A 24,414-nucleotide genomic window follows, 5' to 3' on the forward strand; every position below is an offset into this window, starting at 1 on the left:
ACTGGCATAGGGGAGAACAGAATGCCTGATCTGAGAAACAGATCTGAACCCAGAATGAATCTGGGGTCCATTTGTAAAAACAATAAATTGAGCTCAATAGTTTCATAAACTGCAAGTGCAGTAGCATGACAGCAAAGCATTGATGGCCTCTTATGCTTTGTCAGAAGATTTTCCTCTCAGAATTGTCAGAGTTGTTGCCTGTAGAGAAATAAGTGCCCTTTAGGATATGGTTCAAGTACAGGAGTAGTTTAGTCTGTCTTGCATCTGAGAGGACAGAGGAATTTATCACGAAAATCACAAAGGTTTTTATGGCCGACTGAAAAATCCTGGAATTGAAGGTGGAAAGCTGATGTTTTGACTCATGCAAAAAAAGAAAGGATCTGTTTCTGCTGTATTTTAGAGCCATGAGGTGAGTTTTCTTTCATATAAACCAACATTAGCCATGTATTTCTGAAAACAACATGCCTCACTGTCATTTTAGCCTGGGATTATCCATGTGTCCGGGAGACAGGCAGACACCTGGGAGACAATTTCAGTGAGCAGAACGTTCTCTAGTTGCAGGAGGTATTTATTACGCCAAATCATTGTTTCTCACTTCATTTCACATAATCATAACTTCTATGGCATTTCCTTCTTTGACCTTCAGTATAGATCAGAGGACACAGCTGAAATCAAACACACTGTTTATGTGGCTTGGCCCCTTCCAATTAAAGGGGTTTTTTTTTGCATATTTTCCCAGTCTTTTTTCCTTCAGTACTTCAGTATTACCATTCCTTAAGTTTCAGTGACCAATTTAACACAGTTGTTTTCCTGCTTTGAATACATTCCTCTTTCACAGATGTTAACAGAAAATCCTCTATGAGTGTGGAAAAGACTGCAGTAACATACTCTCTTTTGCACAGGTGCATGGCAGATATTTTATTTCCCTTAGGCAGGAAATAAAAAAGCAGCCAAATATTGCAATGCTAAAATTTAAGAAAAAAAATCAGAAAAATCTGTAAAAATTGGGTGCATCCTTCTTGTAAAAACAGCAAAAAAACGGTTTTATCTCTACAGAAACAAAAACTAAGAGAAGTATGTTTCATTGAGGTTGTTATTTTTCTGTAATTCATTCTTTTCTTACAATTTTTTGTCTTGTCTCTTACAATCATCATTATTCTTATTTTTGTGATGTAATTTCTTCTTTCCCAAATCCCAAATGATAAGCTTTGACTGCAAAGAGTTGATTTGCCTGTTTTCATATCCTGGGTAAGGGCTTGCTCGCTTTGTCTGGGAAAGATGCTTCCAATATTTTCTAGCTTGTATAGGACTCAATAATTAAAGCGAGTCTTTAGGCTTAAACCAAATACCACAGCACACATGCTCTAGACAGAAGCTATGCTTCATTCCCACTGTGGAGTAAAATTACGCCAGACCCTGACCTTGAGCCTGTAGTTTGTAAAGAGCTTTAAATGCTGGGCTGGTGCCCATTTCACCCCACTGTAACAGTTGTAGGGTCACAGGGAGGTGACAGATGCTATCAGACACTTCCTACTGTAGATGATTAATTATGAAGTGCGATCTTTGCATAGACTATATTTGAAAATTTCAGCTGAGGTTCTTGGCAGACCTACAGAAACATCTTTGTTGATTCAAGCCAGCTAGTGCCTGTTGTGTTTATCACAGATTTCCTTACAGAAGATAACCATCCAGGCTGATAAAAGCAATGAAATTTCAGTACAGCACAACACTGGAAATTTGGATCACAAATAAACAAATATTGCCATCAATATTCCTGGCATTATATAGCTGTTATTAATATCAGGCTTACATATTGTAATTTTGTTTCTTAAACCACACAGATAGAGCTTAGATGTATGGATTTATTATCACATTTGGCATATATTATTTATAGCATAAGAAAGGTGAAACATCTTGCAGCATGCATGTAAAGATTAGGATTTATTGTCCAGGAATCCTTGAACAATTTTATCAAAAGCCCATTTCTAGGTGGTGTTTTTCTGCAATAAATCATACAACAGAAATCTATCAGTGGTCACCAGTAAGAGATAAATGAGAGCAGAGGAAAGAGGGTCATCACAGAATTTTTTTCTGTATCATGACCTGTCATTGGCAGAAATCCATTTGTTATCGTACACAACTGATTTTTTTTCTCACTCACTGGGTTGGCTGTTCTGGGCACTGTTATCAAAAATAAAATTAAAAACTTTGCAGAATGTAAGCTTTCAGGCATCATGAAAACAGAGTTTACTTAAAGACCACAGGTGCAAAGACTAGCGCTACTTTTACTCCCTCTCCTCGCTTCCTCCCCTCCCTCCTGCACTACACTTCTTTCTCTCTTCTCCATCCTCTGCATAAGAATAAACTGTTTTGAGGTTTTCATTTTGGAGATAGCTGAGGGGAGGGACAGGATCATAAACCTGATGCCGTGGCAGTACATACAGAATCTATAGATACATGCAACTCAATCAGTTGATATGTGCAGGAAGGAGGCAAAATCTGTATTGCCCTAGCAGAAGTGGGGGAGCTCTGCTTGAGCTGCATTAACCCCAGCTGAAATTCTCCAAGAACCTTCCTAAGTTTATTAATAAAGTGAAGTTACTTTTTTTTTTTTTTTAGTAAGAAGAAAGAGGGGGGAAGAAGCAATAAGGAGGAGGGCTGAAGTGTGACCTTTTTTGCAAGATGAGATTAATCGAGGTAGGAAGGAGCAATATCATCTCACATATCTCAGTGAACAACACCACCCAGGTTTCTATAAGGTCCTCAAGAATGATCCACTCACATTCCAGGCAGCTGATGTGGGTTTTGTTTAGGTAATGGAGCCTAGGGCAGAATTATGCTCAGAGCAGTCAGGTTTGTGAGAAACTAGAGAAGAGTGCATAGGTGGAATTTTTACAATACAACAGCAAAACTTTTAAAACCATTTGACAGTTGGAGAGATTTATATGTATTTCCTTTGTGCTAGTGTATCACTGGGGCACAGACTAAGATAGCCAGATTGTGCTCCTTTAGGAAAGCCTTAGTTATTATTGCTTTATTCATTCAGGATTTTATCACAGTGCAGGAGTTTTATTTGATTTTTCATCTCTCTATATTTATCTTTTGGACATAAACCAGAAGCATTTTACTTTCCCTGAGCTAGGTGAAGAAGTAGAAATGCAGGGTCTACATAGTCCTACATAATCCTTTCAAAATAAATTAAATAGTGAACTTCATTTGTGAACTTCAGCTGCTCCTCATCAACAGAGACAAGGGTGGGGCTGTGTAAGATAAGATCAGCTACATAAGTTTATGTCACTGCTGGGAAGACCTAGATGCAAGTGAGCCACCAAACCATGATCTCTCCTTCCCAACACTGGACTGAGAGTTCTACACCAGCAGGAATGAGATGCCATCCTTGTGGAGCACAAGTCTCGTTGTCAGAATCATCTCTGTGCTGTCACAAAGTAAAGCTTTTTCTTCTACTGAAGAATGTCATATATAACTAAGTAAACCACACTTCTAAAATTTTTCTCTTTTTCTTATGACTACAATACTAGTTACTTGAAGTAATTTGCTAAATGGCTAGTAACTATCACAATTGTTCTTCAATAATCTTATCATAAGAAAATACAAGATCTGGTTGTAATGCATCGTTTATTAGGTTAATACTGTGTATTTAATTAATTTATAATTAATATATGATATAAAATAATTATTAATTTGATAAACTGTTGCTATATAATATTTGTATGTTATTATTTCCTTAATTTAAAGGATGGACTTGGTGACCAAAGGTTGGACTCAATAATCTCAGAGGTCTTTTCCAACCTAATTGAGTCTGTGATTCATTAGCTTATGAGGGGGATAAAGAGGAAAGGTTTAAAGTGAGAAATTCTGTGAGAAAGGTTTAAATTGAGATTGCTGACAAGAATAATATTTAAAAGCCAGTCTGAAGAAATCTGTTTATCTGTTGTAGCAAGTACAGAGATGCTACAAGTTTCAAATAAGTTTTAGCTGTAAATATATTTTACATCAAGTACATGCAAACCTTGTTTGTATGAAAATTACTTGTTTACTCTGTGTGATCAGTTATAATCCTGCATGAAGGCTTGATTTTAATGGGCTGCAACACGTGTGCAGATTCTGAATCTTCATGGATTAAACATTATTAAATTTTTTAATCTTTCAAACTCTTCTTCATATGCTGTAAATTTAGATAATTTTTCTTGTTTCTTGCACAAGTCTTTCACAAAGAAATTTATTCACTCAAAGCAGGGAAACTTGTAAAGATCTGTATCTGTAAAGATTTGTATCTTGTAAAGATACAAATTCAGTAAAAGAAGGAAGTATTAAGATATTACAAGAATGTAACAAAAATATTAAGACACTACAAGAATGTCTTATTTTTCCTTTCATCTTGACTTCACTATTTACTTTTGGCATGCAAGGTAAACGTCTTCAGAATTCTATTAAAAATTGAGTTGTACTTAAGACAAGTTTTAAAAATCCGCTTTTTTAGATACAAGACCATGACCATTCTTTTTATTTGGCTGACATAATTTTCAACTAACTGGAAGATTTTATTCCTTGGAATCATGACAGGTACAGATATGAACAATAATTTATGGCTACCACATTAAATGAATGGCTCAGCTTAGTAACTCACATTTCAACTTTACTGTAAACTCAACTAAATTGCTTAACCTACATGCAAAGAAAGCTCCTCTAAATGGCTATTATTATTTTTAAGCCATTAATATGCTCAGTATTGCACATAGTATATTAGAATATAATTTTACATCTATAAACCATGAAAAAAAAAGGCTACAGGGTAAATCACAAATTTTTAAGTTGTTAAGTCTTGAATTGATCGTAAATCTATTAATTTCTTCACTAAGCAGTAAAACAAGCAGTAGTTTACACTCTGCAGTCTAGGTCTTTTGGGAAAAGACAGTTTGTATCTTTCTTTTTAGTATTTTGGTTGAAACCTTTAATTATAACCAATTGAATCTCCTTAAAGATTAGGGGGCCCACATAGACAGACTGTGCATACCCGGTCATTATCTAGAGCTCAACCAGAGATTAATGTGGGTGAATTTTCTATGATATCATGCACTTTTACCTATTATCAAAATTTAAGATATATGCCATATAACCTTTTGTTTTAATATGCATCCTGGTATTACATATATTTTTCTTATAAGTGCTATGACAAAATCTTCCCTTAAGGCAATTTTTTTCCACTGTCTGAAAGTTGGATGCAGTATCATTGGGGATTTTATTAATGAGGAGAGAGAAGTGTCTGTGATTATAGGACTTGGAGAGTTGCAGGAATGATGGGAATTGCAAAACAATTGCATGAAACCGGATTAGGAGGGCCTTAGAGAAACCCCAGTGTGGGTGTCAGTGACAGTCGAGCAGGATTTTGGATATATTCACCAAAATGTGGATCACACTTTGATATCAAACCCACACCATTTGCACTGAAATGGTGAGACCTTTTTGCCTGCTCTGTGTTGTCCACAGACAAGAAGCACAAGAGTGGAAAGGACAGAGAAGGTAAATAAGAGGCAGAGACTCCTTATAAGGCAGAGTAAGTGGCCTCAGCTGCCCCACCATTGTCTGTCGAGCTCACACAGGGAAAGAAGGAGTGAAAATTTACTTCATGCAGAGCAAATACTCCATGCTCTTCTTGTGTGGGACAAGGATGAGATGGCAGAGGACTTCCTTCTTCCCCCATTTCTGTAGGCAGGCCCTATGCTAAAAGCACCTTCCTGGTCTTAGTCTAGGCTAAAACTTTCACCTTCCCTTTCCATTTTATCCTCTTTGTGCACGCATTTTGTAAATAATTTTTGCAGACAGAAAAGATAGAAGCAAGTACGTCTGTGTTTTAGAGTTCAAGACTATTAGGTTGATAAGAGTCTGCCAAGTCAAAGAAATTCTGTGGCTTCTTTTCTATCACAACCACAGAAATTTGCTCAAAGGAAAGATGCCTCATATATCATCCAGTACAACTGTGTTGGATCAGTTTTGCTCAGCCTCCTCCAAATGCAAGATTTTGTGCTCCTTATTCCCCCTCATGATGTGAGTGCTTAAAACATCTGCAACATTTCCACAAGTAAAGCAAGGTGAGAACGTTATCCAGGAGATTTAGGGCTTGTGTGAAAGATTTAAAAATTAGTTGTGAACTAGAAAACTGTTTGCCCTTCAGACATCTGGGACTCATATATGAATCCTTTGCAGCAAAACAATTTGTTGTACATGGGAAGTGGAACACTGAGTAGCAAGTGCAAGGACATCCATGGGGCTTCAGCCTTTTTCCTTTGTGCATCCATAGCATCCCAAACTAGAAAATAACTTTGCCTTTTGCTGGTTCAAGCACCAAATTCTCCTGGGAAACTGTAGGGCCCAAGAGTTAAATTGTTGTCTCTTCAGTGTTTATTCCTGAGACACTGGGAGCAAGTTGGGAAGGATGCAGGATGTCCAATTCACTTTGTTTTTCAAGCAGGATTGCAAAAGTGTCTAGGTCAGTGCATTTTTAATGGGAGAATAAAGAGGAAATGTGAGTTTTAGAAAAAAAAAAGGCGAGATATGTAAATTATTTTCAATTTTTATGTTTTATTTTTCCTTAAAAATGCAAGGAAAGGTGATTGGAACAGACAAAATGCAGCAATAAAGATCAGAACCTACTCTGGAAAGCCTAATGTAATTGTTTAGTCATTTCCTATGGCAGCATTAAGGAAAAAAAAAAGAGCAAGAAGGAAATTTTCCAAGTCAGATTCTTCACAATAAGCAGTGTTCTAAATTTCGTATATTTTACCATGAAGGTTTCCCCAGATCTCTTTACACTTCAGCAATAACTTAGTGGAGCAGAACTTTAAACATTTCTCCTTTGAAATAGTCCACAAGGCTTGCAGATAAAATTTTTATAGTGAGAGGTAAAAAAATCCCTTTATTAAAAAATATAACAAGGAATCTTCAGGAAAAATGATGATGGGATTGTAATTTTTACATGTGATCTTATGAAAGGTAAAATGATAAATCTCCTAATGACCCAGACCTACATAGGAGGGCACTAAACTCAGTCCCCTCTAACCCACACTGGAAGCCCTAATGCAGAATCACTACCATGATTTATAATATTGAAAAAAAATTTTTTTGCACCTTTTACTGTTATGGTGCAAAAGATCAGAATGAATATACACTGTTAATCTATTTCTCAAAACTTCCTGCCTCTGGCTTCCAGAGCAGCGTAACAGAGGTGTCTCATGTTTCCAGCATTTAGGGATCTAATTGGGATATTGTTCTGTACTTGCTGTTAGACAGTGTGGTGACAAGATGAATCTCAGCCAACGCTGGCGGCCAGCCAGCATGTACCTTGCACAAACAAAGTGCAGGGCAATTAAAGTGGAAGTGCCAAAGGAGTGCTGCTGAGAGAGAGCACAAAAATAGCCATCCAAGAAAGCACTTGGAAAATACATTTCTTTGGCTTATTGGAGGACTGCTGTTCCATCCATTTATTTCTTTCCCTTGATGTTTTCCCCTCAAGGGAATCTGTTTTCCCCCCTTCAGTATTTTTATTCTTTAGAGAAGTTTGGGAAAGTCTTGGTGAGGAGGAGATTCTTTTCTAGCTGGGCAGGGGAGAGAGGATTTCTGTTATGTGAATCGAGGCAAGAAGATATAGAGAAGAACTAACTTTGGGAAGCATGTTATGAAATAGAGCTTTTTATAAAAATACATGGATTGGGTGCACTATACACATGTTATGTGCTGCAAAAATATAGAGCAATCATTCCGTACACAGCTATGTATAAATATTGAAACAAGGCCTGTAATTCCACTGATCAAAATGAAAGCCCTTGAGGAGTCAGATGTTCCCCCCACTCCCTGCTAGGCAAACAGGTCTGCATTACTAAACTGAATTCACAATGACCTTATTAGAAACTTGTGCAAGCTGTGTTGAACATCTAGTATCCTAAATGCTCTACAAATGATTCTGAGGGCATTCTGAGGCATCCAGTGACAAAACCTAACAGAGCTGAAACATGTATTACTTGGAAGCCTGGTTGTTAATAGATGGGCAAAACACTGTTGGAGAGGGAAGGGGAGAGCAGGCTGGGGAATTAGATAAAGGAGATAAAGTATATACAAATGTACAAACAAAATTTCCATCCTTACTCCCAAACAAAGTAGCTGATCACAATATGCATTTTTCTTTTTCTTCAAATCTGCTCTGGTGTTCTTGTGCAGCAGATGTGTCCTTGCAAAAACCAAAACAATGGGCTTTACTGAATTTCTGACTGCCCTGGGTAGTCTTGTTAGTAGGTCTGGTGGTTTTGGTTGTTTTTGTTTTTTTTGGGGTTTTTTTGTTTTGTTTTTTTTTTTTTTTCCTGAGAATATATTTCTCTAATGAAGATTTTATGTCTACAAGATAATTTTTTATTGCCCCTGTAGTTATATAGAATACATTTTTTCAATAATTTTATTGTTTGTAGGCAGATTTAGTTATTGTGTCTAGCAGCAGCAGGAATCTCAGAAATAAGCTCCTAAGCATATTAACTATGGATATATTTGTTAATCTGAGCTTCTCTAAATACAACATCCAAATTCTTTCCTAAAATGTGTTTCTTTACATCATGTCTGTGTCAGGTCAGAAGCAGCAGATACATGCTTTCTGGCTTAGATTTGTTTTGAAAAACAATTATTTATTCTGTGTGAAGAAAAGGTTGTATTGCCGAGGTCAGACTTTTATCATTTTCTTTTTATTGAGCAAGCCTTTGGGATATTGTAATGGTATGTCAGCTAAGCACCTAGATGGCTCTGCAAGGTCAAACAGAGTTACAACAGGCATATTTTATGTATGTATCTTGCAAGTATTGTCCCAGTACACTCCAGCCCCACCAATAAACCATTTTATTGCTTTAGAATAACACGGCTTTTTGTTTCACAGGATTTTCCCCCCACTTTCAATCAATGCTAAATTCATACAAAAGTCAATAACAAAAATTTGCCAAGTTCTTCCTGGGGTCATTTAATGACATTGTTAGGATTCTTAATGTAGCCACTAGGTGAAAGAGCTGCCAGTGCTGCATAAAGAATGAGTTGTTCTACTCCTGCCACAGCCTCAGCTGATTTACAACCACTTTGTGTTTGATGTTGGACAGGATAATTTCATCAGTCTCCAGCCCTTGTGATCATATCCCAAAATGACTAGTCAGGTGAAGCCCTAGCCAAAGATTGCTTGTCACCTGTAGGAAGTAGCTGTCTGCTATGAGTAGTCTTTACTCATAAATGTAATCATCAGTTAGCTATTCATTGAGCTATACTTCATGCTCTAGATGTAGTAGTGAGGATAATGTACAAACACCTCACAGGGAAAATGCTTTGAAACAACAGATGTGGCCATTTAAAGACTTGGGTTTTTACAGCAGGACAGCATCTTAAACGGAAGTAACTGGCTTCCAAGTTCATCTCTGAAGGTTACTTCAGAAAACCTGTCAAAACCTCTCTCCCTCCCTGAGTGATTCACTGAAGCAAATGTCCTGCAGTTAAAAACAATGATTTCCTAAAAGTCCAACACCAGCATCATCGTGGTGATTTAAGGCAGCCAGAGCAGGATAGGTATAAATATTTGGTGCACTATTGTTTTGAAAGAATACATGATGTGGTGATAGGGCTGTCTGAGAGAACAGTATGCTAATGCAGCTACATCTCTCTGGGCAAATTCCTATTTGTTTTGGTTACATTCCTTGAAATTGTGGAGGATGTGTCTATTTGTACTACAAGTGATGCATTTCCATCATATCCAGACATATAATTTGGGATGAAGTAACTAACACTCATCCATTTTTTGCTATTCAGCTGGGCTTAACCTGACATTTATTCTCTTATTTTAAATAAATAAAAATCTTGTTTCAGAAGAAGTGAAGCTAGTAAGAATCTGCAAAAGCATTATAAAATTGCCCAAGAGAAAAGCAGTGCTGTTATTAGGCCAATGCTGCTGTAAATGATAAATTAAAAAGGCAACATGAAGAGGCTGAAAAGTGGTGACAGCTACAATGAGTACATTTTCTCTTTTCTCAGTGTGAGATCACAGTGCAGGAATATGTGAACTTTGAATCCCTTTGTGAAATTTGTGCTCATTGTAGCTGTCACTGATGCAGGTGATGAACACTCCCAACCTGTTGTTTCTCCTCTGTGCTTTTAACAATGCAAGGGATAAATTCTAGTAACAAAGGAGTAGATATTCTGAAAAATATGGTCACGTAGCTAATGGGGAGGTCTGGATAAAAAATGCAATCTATTGTGGAATTTATTCAGAGGCTTGTGAGATTAAGGTCAGACAGATATTTAATTTCTAAAATTATGGCTGGAAAAAAAGCATAACATTTGATATGTTTTAGTTATATCTATTTTGTCAGGATACTTCCAAGGTCTAAATGTACACTGTTTTTTCTTCTTCAGGTTTGTTCCTTAAGGTCTGTTCTCTCTATTCATGTCACTAAAAAACGTATAGATCTAGTACCTGAAAAAAATATCTAAATTGGTCAAATGCTCAAAATGCAACAGGAAATGGACTGAGACTCCTAGCTTGTCTTATTAAGAAGAAAGGGCTCTTTTTCAAATTTTGCATGTATAATATATGTGAAACTTTAGATTTTGGAATCAGAGAATGTTCAGATGACATATGGTATAAATTTTTTATTTAACTTTTTCTTTTCTTGAATAAGGAAGGATAGAAATCAACACATGCACAAAGGAACAATTCAACTTTTGTTCCACAGAACAATTTTTCAAACTATTCTGTTAGCACAGCTCTTTATGTTAATAATTTTTGCATCTCTTTAAAATGACCTGTATTTTGGAAATGTATATAGGTAGAGATTTTCTACTAATTAAAATTCTCTTTATTTGATATTTTGCACTCTGAATTTTATACCGATTGCTCAATATTTCTTTTTTATTTTCTCTCAATGCCTGGAAGTCCCTGTGGTTTGCATCAGCTTTTAACATGATACAGGACTTCTTAGAGAAAAGCTCTATTACACTGTGGCCTCCATTTATTCCTTCCATGCTGATGAACACACAACAGAGAGTTACTGTGCAGGAATAAATGGGATTTTTAAATATTCTTTTAGCTTAAAAAATAAAAATAAGTTGTCATGCATGTTTTAGTTACTAATGGAATATTTCCCATCTTGTGGGTCTGGTCAGAACAGGGACAAGTTTTTAATACCCAAAGGCAGAAATCCTTTTCAAACAGGTAGCTTGCAGTAGACACCCAATGACAGATTCTTCCCTGACTACTAGGCACCATGGTAATATAGGTGCTATATTTAATAATGCTTTTCCATGTGTGACAAAAGAAAGAGCCTTTGGCAATTGAGCAACACTTTCTAGCACCCAGTGTCATTTGTCCGTATATTGTGTGCACAAACTGATCTGCAGCATGAATATTCTGTTTGCCTTTGCAAAGCATTGCTTGACACAAACCATAAACAAATTTCAACACCTTATCTTTACAGAAAAACAAGGGAAATTATCCAAAAATGAGACAACCAAGGCTTACAGGAATGTGACATCTTTACATCTCTAAAGTAGCTAAAAGTAAAATTTGCTTAAGTTAAAGAAAACCAAAAACCTCCAAACACCCACGTAATCTATATCTTGAAACAGCATGATTGTTGTTGTATTGGCAGTGACAACTGTCACTGCCTTTGCAAGCACTGTTGTGGCTCTGTGACCATGGAAAGTGGCTGCTTACCAAAAGGGGGTCTTCAGAAAGGTGCTGCCATGCAGCAACAACCATTGCTGGGACGGATTGGCTTCCTAGGGGAGATTTTAACACCCAGTGTTATAGCAGGGAGCAACACTGGTGCAGCAGCCTACACAAACACTGGAGCTGAATCTTTTCCAGGAGTAGCAGTGAAGGCTTAGGGCATCACTGCATCACTGGTACAACTGAAAAGCCCCCTTCCCTTCCCTTCCCTTCCCTTCCCTTCCCTTCCCTTCCCTTCCCTTCCCTTCCCTTCCCTTCCCTTCCCTTCCCTTCCCTTCCCTTCCCTTCCCTTCCCTTCCCTTCCCTTCCCTTCCCTTCCCTTCCCTTCCCTTCCCTTCCCTTCCCTTCCCTTCCCTTCCCTTCCCTTCCCTTCCCTTCCCTTCCCTTCCCTTCCCTTCCCTTCCCTTCCCTTCCCTTCCCTTCCCTTCCCTTCCCTTCCCTTCCCTTCCCTTCCCTTCCCTTCCCTTCCCTTCCCTTCCCTTCCCTTCCCTTCCCTTCCCTTCCCTTCCCTTCCCTTCCCTTCCCTCACACAGATTAATTTATATTTCCATTTAAAACAACGTACAGTTACAACTGTGTTTTTGCAGTCAGAATTCTTTTTCCAAACAAACTTTTTTTTTTTTTCCCTGTGGATTTTCTTTTGAAAGATTTTTTTTTTCTAATGCTGGTATATGATATTCTATCTGGAATTCTTTCCCCTTTTTTTCTTTCTCTTCTTCACTCTCAATGAAAATATAGGACTGACAGACAACAATGTCCATCTTTCCAGGTTAGTTTCATGTGTGATTCCAGCTGGCTTCCTTAGATGTTTCAGATATTTTATCTTAGGTTCTCAGTATCAGTGTAAGACAAAGATGTAATTCTACCCCAAATCTGGAACTTTAAATTTGGCAATACTGCTTTGCTGTATCTTGTCATTTTGTTCTGGATCTGAGAGACAGTTTAATTTTTTTTCTCAATATTGATTTAGATAATCCCATGTGAAAAACTGGCATCGTGTAAATTATAATGATTATTTATTTGATTATGCCAAACATCAGAGACAAAAACCACCAGAAAAATAAAAAAACACAGAGGATGGGGGACAAGTGGTCACCATAAAGAGCTTAAATGAACTAAGATAAAAGACTGTTTGTATATGTCATGGATCAGTACTGAATTAGTATTTTTTTTAATTAATGCTAAGGTAGATGTAATGTAATACATACAGTAACTAGGATATTTTCTTTTCATAATCAAAATCTTCCTAAGGAAAAATCTTATTTTTTCTTATTGTGAATCACAATGTGGTTTCTCTGCAGAAAAAGTGTTGAGAAAAAGAGAATATTTCCAATTCTAAACCTTGCAACAGTAGTAAAACAGCTTCAGCAGATTTAAGAGAGCCTTTATTTTACAAGAGATTTTGTATTCCTAATTTTTAAACACTTAAAAGACAGATATAATAGTATAAATTAGTCACCCTGGCCTCTGTTTATAGGAATCTATGAAGAGGAACTATAAATCAATATATGGTGACTCACCACATCCTAAAATAGTCCAGATGAGTCATATTTTGGAGGTGTGCACTGCTTTTGATGACTATAGCAGTAATGTAACATATTTAGCTCAGTCACAGGCACCTGCCTTTGAGACAGTTGGGTGAGTGTGGCTGAATTCCATCTTTTTGTGCCTGCTGACTCCAGTTTTTCCACATTTCCTGAGTGGAAATGGAGGGAGGTGGGTATGGACCTGAGCTCTCCCACATCAGCCATGCACAACATCTACAAATCCCAGAATCTGTTGTAATACTTCTAGCAGATTAGCAAAAGGCAATGTCTTGTGTCATGTCAAAGGAGAATGTGCTCAATTGTTATCCAATGTCTCATAATTGGATCTGGGGTGAATGGTTCCCATTCAGTCAGTTTGTGCGCTTAAAACACACTTTACCACTTGGATTTTGAGGTGGCCTGAGTTATTTCAAATGCTGTTAGTATGCAAAGAAATCAACTTGTTTTGAATGTTTGGAGTGATGTTTAAACTGAAAAAATATGACTGAAATGAAAAATTAGTCCCTTAAAGTGTGATATTATGCAGCTGATGAAAACACATTGAAAAAATAATGGTATTAGTTTCTGCAGTGTGAATGTGTGTTTTTGCAGTAAAATCTGCCTAAGAATTTTTAGTACTTCTTACAAAGATTTAATAAGAAAGACTTTAAAATGGGTTTACTGTATGTTTGCCCAGGCCTCTTCAGCAGCAGTACAATAAAGTGAGTGTAGGGTTCTGCATAATAATTTTTTTTTAATTTCCAAGCTACATGCAGTGCCAACCTTTTTTGGCTTGCTTTGAGCAACATAGGGAGTTCTAGACAATAAAAAGTTAAAAATGCAAAACCAAAAGCTTTAAAACTAACACACATAACTTATGATGTCAAAACATAGTTTTGTGCATGATGTTAATCTGTTTTGCCTCAGTGGGACAACATGTTGCCTTCTTGTACCTCCATTAGGATGTGACTTCAGCACTCATTAACATGCTCTGACTTGAACCTGTACAAATGCCAGCCTTGAATGCCAGCTAATATCACTGAGTTTTTTATTAAGATTTTTTCCAGTGCTGTGAAGGAGGTAAACAAGGTGGACATAATGTGCTTTCTTGCCCAGGGAGAGCAAAAACAGGGAAAAAGTGGAGAAAGTCAGTCAGTTGCAGTGGACCAAAGTTGCATGCACCAAATAATGACAATTATAACAACACAACTCTTAAGACCAGATTTTGTATTGGCATATGAATGGATTTTTCTGAAAAGTTGTCTCTGAGGATAAGGTTGAATGAATCATTTTTTCCCAGGAAGCAAAACACTGTTATTGCAGAAACTGCTTCCCACCTCTCGTCATACTGTGATTATAAGCAATCTTCATAGCCATTGCACTTACATTGTATTTTAGGGTGTAAAGACAGTAATTTTTAAGTATTCCCTCTGTGGAAATGTCATTACCCTGTCCCTGTCTCAATTTTGCCTTGCCACCTCTTTCTCCTCAGACTCCCATCACAGCAGTATGAGCAGCCCTTGCTGTCCACTGCGTTGTGTCTAGAGGAGGAGCAGACAAGGTCAGGAGCAGGTTCTTCTCCAGACCCCTTCCACTCAAGCAGGGTTGTGCTGCTTGGTGCTCCCGTGGGAAGCAAGCAAAGCACTAAGCTGGCAGTCAGCAGGCACCTCTACTTCCTTCCTAAAGCACTTAAGGAGCCCTAGGTGGTGACTTCAAAGACAGTTTATTCACTGCTCAGAGGAATGGATATTTTGTAATACGAAATGAATCGAATTTCAAAGCCTGTAAAGGTCAAAAGCAGCCTCTGGCCAAACAAGAGGAAGAAGCCGATGGGAATTACACCTCTTCACGAGAGGCCACTCGAACACAAACAGCCCTTGTGAAGTTGCATATGCAAAGAGTTGAACCACAAACCTCCACAGAGCCTGATGGATGAGAAGTAATAACTCACCCCTAGGACAGGCAGAGGCCAGAAATGCTGGGCTGATGCAGTTTCCCTTTGCCTGTTTTTATTCTTTCAGGTTTGGCACTAACATCTCTTGAGGTGGGACTGTGAGCGTCCATTTTCATCGCTGCATATGCCAGGTCAGACTCTGCAGGTGTGAAAAACCCTGTGGTGATAGCACTCACCCTCCTTTAATAAGTGCAGGAGATGGTGAGTCTGGGAGAGCTAACATAAGAACTTGTCACAGTTCAGAAGCCTCCCCCTCCTTCACAAAATTAGTCTCTTTGAATTACAGCTAATACTAATTCTGTTTTCTGTATGGAACAGTACAGACCTATGTGATTTTCCAAAGGAATTGATTAAAAAGTGCCCTGCTGTCACTGGTTTAAGCTCTTGCCACCCTGAGTGGAATTCAATGGGTAAGAATAAGGACAATCATGCAAATATTCAGAATAAAGTGTTAAAGCAAGACATTATGTTGGCTGTCTTACTCAAGACAAATATGGAACTAAAGTGTATCTTATTGTATTACTTTACCTAATCGTCAGATTTCTAGCCATTTCACGCATTTCAGAGGAAAAATATTCTTTGATGACTTTTTCTCTTTCATGGGTTTTTTTCTATCCTGCTACCAGATAAAAAACCCCAAATAAGCAAGCAAACAACCCCCAAACAAAACAAAGCAAAACAAAAAATAGGCAGTTGTGGGTACAGGCTTCTGAAGAGAGAGAAAATTACTCATAAAAATTGTCTTATGTGCATTTTGTGGGGTGAAAAGTGTAAATTTTAAAGCCTACTAACTTGCAGTTTATCCAATATTTGATGCTTTGATTTTGTAGTCCTTTGTCTTTAGAAGCAAACTGCCTAGTTGTGGGAAGAACTACTAGATCTAGAGTCAATAAGCTTGTTTGGGGATTGGGAAGGATGAACTGGTGTCCCTGATTTCTGAGCACTGCAGTTTTGCAGCTGTGGGCCACAGAAGAAGGCATCTCTTTCTCTGAGGTTGCTGCTGTTTGGTGGCAGGCGCTCAGGGCTTTGCCTGCAAGAAATGGAATAGGAACCTCACAAAATTCAGCAAGGGCAAATGCCAAGTCCTGCATCTGAGATGGACTAATCCCTTATGATAATCCAGGCTGAGGTGTGCCTGGATGGAGAGGCAGCTCTGCTGAGAAGGCCCATAAGATGTTGGTGAACTGTGGGCTGAACATGAGCCAGGGTGCCTTATGCCATTAAGGAAAGTAAATGGCACACTGGGGTCTATTAACAGAAGAAAAGGCACTAGATTATATTCCCCCTTTACTTTGCACTGTACTTGAATACATATACAAAACTGCATCCAGATTTGGGCCCCCCTACTCCTAAAACATGAATAGCCTGCAGCAAGTTCAGCGGGGTGCCCCCAAGACAGGCATGGCTGCAGCACTTGCCCTGTGAGAAGAGGCTGAGGGAGCTGAACTTGTATAGCCAGGGAAGGGATGGCTCTGGGGTGACCCACCAGTGCCTGTGGGGAGGCTACTGAGAACAGGGACATGCTCCTCACAGTCATGTGTGCTGAGAGGATGAGGGGGCATAAGCTGAAAAAAGAGGCATTCAGACTTCACATAAAGAACACTTTCATGTGAGGACTCTTCAGCAGCAGATGAAGAGGGGGTTTGTAGTCCTCATCCATGGAGATTTCCAGACTGTATAAACCTCAGAGCAGGTATTCAAGCTTGACCTGCTTTGATCAGGAGATTGACTGAGAGGCATCCTGCTATCCCTTTCAGCCCAGCCATTCTGTGAGCATGTGATTTTTACCCAGCAGTGGACCTACTTGATGCTGGAGTAATTTCAGTTGTTAGTAAAAGCAGCATATTCACTTCCTGGCTAAAACATAATCTCAAAATTTCTGCACACAAAATACTTACATCAAAATGGAATTTTAAATTAAGAGAAATGCAAAATGAAAAAATCAGCATGTAGCTCAAAATTAGTTGGATGGATTAGTTTGATGAGCTCATCTTCACTTGAAGACAGTGGGTGAAAGAGAGCACAACTGTCAGCTGGATCAGGTGAAACACAGGCAGAGTTGTTGCCCTGGCCTGTGTGATGACCCCCTGTGTGAACAACACCAGCAGCACCCCGTTTCAGCTGCCACCACATGATGCCTGCAAGGAGAAAGGACGAGCAGCACTTTGTGGCTGCCACCTGCGAATCCCTCGTTATTGGCAGGTACTTTGCAGAGGAGTACTGGGACGGGATAATTGCTGGAGATAGAATTGGCAAGAGAAGTGTATGGGAGACACATTCAATTGCACGTGAGTATGGTAGGTGAGCTATAAAAAAAGCAAGCCTGCCATTATCTGCTGAACAGCCGGCAACTCTGGGTCTTCCATTTTGTTTACGGCAGAAGGGACAAAAGGCTGGTAGTGTCAGCACTAAATAGCCTGGGGACTGTGTGCCTTGCAAAGGTATGATGGATGCCTTCGTGAGCCATAGCTCAAACTTTGGTGACAATAACAGTGAGGCATTGCAAGTTTATTTGCAAGATTAAGTCTAAATGTTGTCTCCAGGGTGCAGTATAAAAACTAATTAATTTTTTTATTCTTTATCATTGAGATCAGCATTCATCCATAGGAATTTGCATTTCTATATGACCCTTGTGTAAGCCAGCTTGCATGGGAGGGGGACCAATTTTTAGATTCATCAGTAGTGTTGTCCATCCTACTCAAATATTCCATTTATACTAAATATTTCCAAGGAAGTATAGTTCTACAGCCAGCCTTAGGAGGAAAACAAGAACTTATATGAGAAACACAATTACTACTTTTCATTGCACAATATTTTACTATGCATTTGTGTCTTACAGCTCCTCTGCTGTATGGATTCCTCAACATCTAATTCAAGAAGTGAGTTCACACTGCAGTCTTCCACCCACTGAGAGTATTGGCTGGGCTTTTCACCCAGGCATTTTAGCAGACCTTGGCTTCAAGTCATAGGCATCTTTACACCTCAGCACTTCTTTGGTTTCCAACAGGTTCATTCATCAGTTTGAGCAATCAAAACTATTACTTGAGAATGTTATTAGCTGGGGAGAGGTGAAAACACTTGTAGAGTGAAGACATAAGCCCCCAGGACATGAAAGTAAGAGAGAGTTTGAAAAGGTATTTTAGTGGGGAAAAATATCTTACCATGCCATCAAATCTGCAATTCAGAGCCTCCCCATATAAAAATTTTGCCGGACAAATCTCCAAGGTCTTGTGTTAGTGCTGGGAAATTTTCCTTATAGAAGGATGTTGTAGAAGGGAAGTGTGCTACTCTCTGGTTTGACTTCTCATACAAGGAATGCCTGATATGGAGCTGGGAGCCTACAGCAAACAGACATGTCAAATGGGAATGCGCTGGAACCATGTGGGAGCAGAAGGAACTGGGAGAGAAGGTGCACGGCAGCTGTTGGACCTAAGCAGCAGGCTGCAGTCATGAAGGAGCATTTCCTTTTTTCCAGACTCATCCTGCATTGATCCCTAGAAAATCTAGTCCATACATAAAAAGTCCACTTCCAATATTGTCAGTCCTTTTGGGTCACAGTAGCCTCAGGTGGTCCAATTACCTACCAAGCCAGCAACTTTCTCCTGTGCTAGTGGGAAGAGCAAACTTTTCTTCACCCCTTCAACACATCACACTGAGGGAAAACCTCTTCATAAATTTTATGTAGGCTTCTATACTAGCCAAATTCACAGATGTTTTACAGTTACGCAGAAAGTTAGTACTCCTGACCCACCAGTTTTTGTGGGTCAGGACTACTAACTTTGTAATCAATAGAAAACCCTAAAACTAGGGGTTTCTACTGATTACATATTTTATGTCTTGAATTTGCTTTGGATACAGAGATTCATTCAGTGGAAGTCAGAAAGAATGGGTCTTCCTGTGTAAAAACTGAGGGAAAAGTCAGCCTGAACAGAGCTTCCAAAGCTAACAGCTTTCCTTATTAACTCTTATTATCCAACATGCTGCATTTTGTAGGGGGGAAAAAGATCTAAAATATGGGAGAGGGAGAAAAACTGAGACAAACAAAGAAAAAAAATCACACTTTGAAATCCATCCCTTTGGCAGCTGTCCCTTTCTCATTTTGGCAGACAGAGAATTGCTGGCAGGACTAGTGAGGGAAGGGTAAAAGACAAATGGTTCATGATGAATCCTTTAACTAAGCTGATATTTCAACACAGCACTTGCCAGCATTTTTCTTTGGCATACGCTTTATAGAACATACATGACAACCACTTCAGCATTGTTAATATATTGGCATTACCTGGTTTATTATGCATCTCCCTCTGAATCAGACCCCAGACTTTCAGGAGACTATTGCATAGCAGAAGCCCCTTTTTATCTTCCTAGCATTTATTTCTCTAGGTGCAAAAACGAAACAGAACTGTGAGATCATGGTTTACAAAATCCAACAAGCTTGCTTTTTAAAATTTGAGTATTAATTATCAGGATATGATCCTTTGTAATACTGGTATTCTAAATGCCACCTTTCAAGAATAAGGTTTATTAAACAACTCCACTGTTTGGGTGAATCAGTTCCAGTAAGACAAAAATAAATAAGATTACAAATTCTTAAGAAATTAAAATAAAAATATGGACTAGGAGGTAATTTTGGGGGTTTTATAATTTTTTTTTGCCCTGGAAGAAAAACATTCAGGTTTAAGGAGAAAAAGTGAATAGATCAAGATGAAAGAAAATATTTCAAACTCTGTAAGAAAACAAACCCAAACCAAAACAACAACAACAACAACAAAAAAACCCCAATAATAATAATAAAAAACCAAGCCAAAACAAAACAAAAAAACCCCCACAAAAGTCCAAACCAATCTGTAAGCTGAATTTATTTTTTGTGACATTTAATTACAACATTTTCATCTACTTGAATGCATCCAACAGTATATACTACATATATGGCAATACATTGAACCAATATATTTGAATTTAAAAAATAGTTACATAAAAAAAATAGAGAAGAGATGGGAACACAAAATGGGGTTTTTTTATTCATTCAGTCATTTATTTCTCGTTTATTTTTTCCTTCCTTTCCTGCTAAATACTTAACTCATTATCTTTTAACAAATTTAATTTTGTTTTCTTAATGATGCCACAGGTGGCATTCCACCACGTCTATGTCTTTTGCAAAAGACACTGAATTTTCAAGGAGCTAGCCCATGAGCACTTACCAATCAATAAATGCCTGCATGATGAAGTATGTACCTCCACAGCAGATGGTCAGGAAGACCGTGTCTGACATTTTTGAATTAAACTGTTGATGTTTAATTGTATAAATTCCTTATTAGTACATCTTGCTCCAGTACAGCACGATAGTCTAAAAATCACTGGTGAGGTAATAACTGAAGGAAACGCTGTGAGATACATGCGATGCAGCGTACAATTTTCTGGCCAGAGAGCTCAATTAGTTCTCCTTCTTTCTAACAGGCTACCTTTATTTCCCTTTCCCGCTAATAGAAAATTAAAATTGTAAAAAAAAATATTACAAGCTTAATCTTCTGAAATACCGATAATGACTTCAGGCTTTATTGCGGGAACTTTTGGGGTTTTTGCAAAAAGAAACAAAAAAAAAAAAAAGGTTTGGATATTTTTTCCTTATTTGAATTGACTGTAATGCTAGAATTTATTAATAGAAGGAAACTGAAATGTGGGTGCCTAAAAAGGCAACATGGATTAGCTCAACAAGCTATGGAGAACATGAATAACAAACCATATATTTTTCCTGCCGTGACAGGGCACTGCATAAAAACACTAGGGGATGGATGCAAACAATGTGCTGGTGAGAGTGACAATAAAATAGAGATGACAGCATAAAGAGAGAATGATGAATGTATTAACACAGGTAAGGGGGTTAGATAAAAGATCGTGGGGAATAGCAGAAAATTCACTCTAAGCAGATTCTGAATAGTCTAACAGGAAATAGTGCTGTTGTTAGATGTGGATTTGATAGGGAATGTGGTGACAACAGAGTGAAGGAATCTTTGAGTTTATATGGAGAGATTTATATTTATGCCTCTGGATATACATTTATAGATATTTATACTAAATATATATTTTGATATCCCTGTAATAAATTTCTATAACCAAATGATAAACTGTATTTATGGTAGTTAACACCCTTTGCCTGCCTTACCTGTGCTGCATTCATTTTTTCTTTTCAGCTGGTGATTTCTCTAAGCAGCTCAGAACTGCTGTCAGAATTGTTGAAACCTGCCAGAATTTTTTTCTTCTTTTCTTCCCAACCACCTCCAGAGATGGGGAATTCTCCTCCTCTACTGCATTCTGCTTTGATGTACCTGTCTTTAATTACCCCATTTTGTATTAGTTTAGACTTAAAGGTCCAATTTCTCTTATCTATCAAAGATGAGAAAAGCAGGGGAATTGAGGCTGTTATTATAAGAAAAACTGGCATTAACATAATAGACAGATTTCTTGAAAATGTTAGTCTTAAACAGTTGAAAGAAAGATATTAGTCTATAAAAGAAAGCTACAAACCCAATCATTTTTTAAGTCTTGATTTTAATTTCAAAATATTCATAACAGTAAATCTATTAAAGTTACATATTTTTGGCTAATGGCTACTTGTGTGGGATTAGTCTCTAAAACTGTTGTTTCTCAATAGTTGAACCAGCAAAGATGAAAAACCAATCGGCTTTAGTAGGCTTTATATTAGGTCCTTAGGTGTAAATAGTTCAACATAATTTTATTTTATTGCTTGTTAGCACTCTCATGCTTTCCTGCCTTACGTCCGCTCAATGAGTGGTTCTTTTAAAAACCTTTCCCTTTATGTCATTATTTTCCATAAAGAAATATTAGAGATGTAGAGATCCCTGATTGCCTTTTTCAAAATGCGTGTCATGTACTTGGGGCATTTGTTTGATATTGAATGGAACACAGCAGCACTACCTAGAAATTGAGGAGAAGAACTGAAAGATACCAATTTCTTCTGATGCTATAAGTAGCTTTTAGACTACTCAAAGAGGAAGAAAAAAATTACCAAACTGAACCCCACAGCACATGCCCACACACAGATTAGGCAAAATTTGCTGTGACAGTTTCAGTATTGCCAAATGTTGTTCAGGTTTGCAGACTTATGGTTTATATTTTCCTTCACACAAAACATTTTTAATGTTATGGGTCAGAATTTCACCATTCAGTGGCATCTTTTTGTCAGCAGTGATTCAATAGACAAACAAGGCTTAATAAGCTGCCAGCGAGGGATATCACATTTACACAAAATCACAATTGAAAGCATCACTCTGAGACAGATTAAAACCTGTAAGGCTAAGCATAAGAAAAAGGATGCTGAAAACCTCCAGAATTTGTGTATTACAGTATGAATGGAAGTTTCAGAAGACTATTCAGAAAGGATTACTCTAGAAAAGAAAATGTTTGTCTTGGAGACTTTTTTATTGACCTGTGATATGCTTTTGGTTTGAAAGACATGTTAAACAAAGAGAACTCCAGTCTTTCAAAACTCTCACAGCTCTATAAATAACTCCACATAAAATGTACAGTATGTATAAACAGCATGACAAAGATTTTCTGACAGTATTTTCTCTACAGTAAAAGTAAAGTCAAAACATCCCATTGATGGCAGCTATTTTGAAGAATTTCTAAGAATACGAGTGCTTACGAGCTGGCAAACTCTCAGTGAGTGAGAGTGAGTATAAACAATGAACTTTTATGAGGTTGTAGCCATTCCATCAAGATCCCCATGCAGCTTGGATGGACCTTAGCCAAGAAGTGGCTGCTCAGCGTTTAGTAAGCATCAGCTAAGGGAACCACAGAAAGAACCAAACTGCTCCAGCAGTAAAACTATCTGCCAGCAACATTTTTGAGAGTTCACCATCTGGGTCCTGCAGCCATCAATCAGACTCAATGTGTCACCCCAGCTGTCCTTCAAGGCTCCGCATAGTCAAGGTAGAGCAGTTGTGAGAAAATAAAACACAAAAATTGAGAGAGCACAGCTGTTGAAAGCTTGAGTAAGTGAGCAGGCAAATCAAATCCCAAGTATTGAATAGCACACAATTGCTTTTCTAAATCTAAAGATTGACTACTTGCATGTCTGAAATTACCTGTTTTCTGTACCACATACTGATATTTTATTTGACTATTCTGTTTTAGTAGATTTGGGGTTGTTTCATAAATGCATCCATAAGTCTCTTTTACTTTTGTGGGTAATCAATCCACAATCCCCAGATCTACAAGTTTATTTTTTACAGGTTAACATGTAAGGGCTCTACCCATTGGCTCTTACTGTGATCTGTACTTGTTAAAATTAGACACTAATATTGGACATTTTGACTGGAGACAAACTCTGAAAAACTCTGCCATTGTGAATCTCCCACCTGACTAAGAATTAGGGCCTTTAAAATACGTGTGCATGATTGGAAAGATTCCCTAGGAAGTGGAGTAAGTTAAGTAGCAGCTTGTACAGGAACTGAAACTGGAAAGTAGAGATGTAGGAATTTCAGAAGAAACACTAGAACAGGTAGGAGCAGTTATTAAATTAGCAATTGAATACCTATGAGCAAATAAAAAAATAGGGGAAGGCAGAACCAGTGAGAGAAGAAGCTGATGGTTGAAAAAGCAAATATGATATTCCGAATAGATTCAAGTGAAGACAGTCAGGAATAAAAGGCAGAGCTATAAGCAGAGCTGTGAAAATTTAGGGAGAAAAGAAATTATTTATTATTATTATTAATGTATTAAAGTTGAGAAACAAGAGAAAAATTTCAGTGACTGAAGTGAGAAGTTGAACAGACAAAGAAATAAATAGATTTCTATTGCATTTTTAAAATGGAATTATAGTGAAATAAAGTGGGAGTTATGTCCAAATATGGTTGATTGCTTTTTCTATCTACGTTACATTGCAAAATACCTACAATATTTCTTTCATGCTTTAAAGATGTTTCAAATTCCTGGCTAGTGAAGAGAGTTTTGTTTGTTTCTCTTTTCAATAGTTGGCTTCACTTTATGGTTTTTGGTTTTAATAAATGGTTTTCATAAAAATATATGCACTGGCATCCAAGGTTTGTTCTAGTATACAATTTAGATGCAATCTTCTCCACATAATGGCTTTACTTAAAGTTCATCTATAAAAGTCTAGTCCTGGAGGTAAAGTGTTCTGTAGAAATAAAAAA

At 37.7% G+C, this 24,414-nt stretch overlaps 1 long non-coding RNA gene across 7 annotated transcripts in view; it reads left to right on the forward strand.

The window, feature by feature from the left end:
- LOC135296038 (uncharacterized) overlaps window positions 1-24,414 on the forward strand; it is a 44,696-nt gene that overhangs the window by 17,043 nt on the left and 3,239 nt on the right. For 2 of the 7 annotated variants that reach the window (XR_010358094.1, XR_010358102.1), the window contains 4 exons: window positions 15,309-15,372; window positions 18,081-18,120; window positions 21,003-21,110; window positions 21,430-24,381. This is a non-coding gene — a long non-coding RNA (uncharacterized LOC135296038). Of the gene's footprint in view, window positions 1-2,619; window positions 2,698-3,168; window positions 3,447-14,779; window positions 15,373-18,080; window positions 18,121-18,248; window positions 18,356-21,002; window positions 21,111-21,429; window positions 24,382-24,414 lie in introns of those variants that run through there. The other 5 variants (XR_010358108.1, XR_010358097.1, XR_010358099.1 and 2 more) reach the window with 5 other exon arrangements.

The sequence above is a fragment of the Passer domesticus genome, chromosome 1 (assembly GCF_036417665.1).
Source record: "Passer domesticus isolate bPasDom1 chromosome 1, bPasDom1.hap1, whole genome shotgun sequence".
NCBI lineage: Eukaryota > Metazoa > Chordata > Aves > Passeriformes > Passeridae > Passer > Passer domesticus.